A 2,471-nucleotide genomic window follows, 5' to 3' on the forward strand; every position below is an offset into this window, starting at 1 on the left:
TCTTTCGTAGTTATTTAAGCTGAACACCAGTGCGTAAGAAATATCACTCACTCATTACTTAAAAGGCAAGTGTGCTCAGAGTATGAAAATGTTCCAGTTAAGAAATTGTTACCTATTAAGAAACTGTGACGTAAGCTAAAATGGTTACCCTACTTTGCAATTGCATCAAATTTTAGCTAATGACGTCAATGTGAGTGGGAGTGGCTACTGTTCGGATGATATAATGGAGTTTCGTAGAACATCTGTTTTCATGCTGCCTTGCGTGACGTTATAGTACACTCTTGTGCAGTGTTTCTGTGGGAATCATATGCAGTGGGATGAAACATTTTCACAAACTCTACTATTTCTTAAAGTTTTGTCACGAAGATCTTGCGAGATATACAGTATTTGAGTGCCTGCCAGCTAAGATATTATAGAATTTAGATGACACTCCCTCACGAGGCGAAGAAGCTTGTGACCTCTTATTTTGCCGACCTTTGTACGGGTTCACATTCCCAATTAGTTCCTTCTGATGTCGAAAGTACGTAATACAACTGTGTTTTAGCATAGTCTGTACTAGTGTTTTGTTGCCAGTTTCATTCGTAGGGCCCCCCGGGGTAGCCGCGGGGTCTCAGGTGTCTAGCCACGGTTCGAGCGGCTTTCCCCGCCGGAGGTTCGAGTCTTCCCTCAGGCGTGGGTGTATGTGTTGTACTGAGCGTAAGTTAGTTTAAGGTAGATTAAGTAGGATGTAAGCCTAGGGACCAGTGACCTAAGTGGTTTGGCCCCATAGGAACTTATCGCAAATTCCCAAAACTTTTCGATTCGGAGAGATTGCATAAAATGTGGTATTTTGTATGTTTTCATCATTATACATTCGTAAAGAATCCGCAGTTTCTCCTCTAGCCTACCGATGAATCTAAGTCATTATTTGTTGCACCCTTAACGTAATTAATTTTAATTTATCTGAATTGATTTTGTTAGCATTAACTGATTCCGATATGTCTGATAACTTAGAAGCAATTAGTGGTATGCAGAACAGCGGCGTTGTATCGACAGGAGATAATAGTGACCTGGTTTTTATTATTTTAGAAACGTAGCACAGCTCAAAATCATTTTTTCCTTCTTTATTTTAATCACCAGTAGCGACCGAATTAGGCCACTTCCAATACTAAAGTACAGCAGGAGGTTGTAGTTTTATTCAAAACATACTTAAAGTAAATCGATAACCTTTTGTATGACATCGTCTGGAATACCCTGTGAAGTGAAATGATGTATTTACTTTTCACAGCCGCCTGTAAGAAAGGCAGCCTGGACAGGAGTTCGAGATGCTCTGGAGTTCGGATCAGCCTGCACCCAGGCTACGTATGGTTCAGAGGACTGCTTATACCTCAACGTGTTCACACCGGCAGTACGTATGTCCAGTAAAATAAGCTGTAACTCAAAGTAATTTTAATAGACGAATTTAATTATTTTCCTTACGCTTCGATCGACAAACATCAAAACTAAATTAACCTACAAAGAACTTTTGAATCCGTGACACGTGGAATCGCTGCTGTAACGAGTTGCGAAGGTGCACCATCAGACTATCAAGGAGGTGATCGTAATGGCTTGATTCCTCAGCGTAAATTTCATTGCAAAAGGCAAGAATAGGTAACTGTGCTCACATCTTTATCAAACTCACTACACAGTTTCTTCTAGTTTCCTTTTTCATTTTTTGTCCTTTTCTACACGTGGAACATGTAATAGTAACCACTGACCATCTAGACCAGGAGTTCCCAAACGTTTCCTCTGACGGAGCTCTGAGAATCCTGGCGCTTTGATGCATCATCTTAGTTATTTTGAAGGACACCAAAATTTTTAAGAATGAGAGAAACTTGTTTTATTCAGTGATTAATTCAATTTTAAATGATAGCTAATGACACAGAAATCATAAAATGTAAAAAAAGTAGCATAGTCAAAATGTCGAAAAAGAACTCCATATTATTAACCACATTTTAGTGTATTCCTTATTCTCTTCCGCCAGAACATTGGTGTTTTGTGGAACACAGTTTTGGAAACCCTAATATTGACTCATTATGTGCAGCATAACGTAATTTTGTTGAGTAGTTTTTTGGCTACAGATATGAAATAGTTATTTGTTCTAAAGTTGTATAATGACATTTAAATCCAATTTTTTATACTATGTATTTGAAATATGGTTGACATTTTCTCTTTTTCTTTTTGTATTTCATATGCAGTCTGCCTATGTATGTATCTGAAGACTTTAAAAGACCTGTTAATTTGAAATTCGGCAGCGTAGGTAAAAATTATTTAAATGTTACACAGCCTCAGTGGACCCATGATTTCCCCTAATATTGAAACGGTGGTACTTTCCTGAAGTTTCAACTTGAGCAAGGCCTAGAACTTGATAGAATCATGAATAAAGATTTTTTATTATATTTACCATTACTGTCATATTAAATATTTGTCCAGTCTCTAAAGTATTATTCGCA

This window comes from Schistocerca piceifrons, chromosome 2 (genome assembly GCF_021461385.2).
Source record: "Schistocerca piceifrons isolate TAMUIC-IGC-003096 chromosome 2, iqSchPice1.1, whole genome shotgun sequence".
NCBI classification, from domain to species: Eukaryota; Metazoa; Arthropoda; class Insecta; order Orthoptera; family Acrididae; genus Schistocerca; species Schistocerca piceifrons.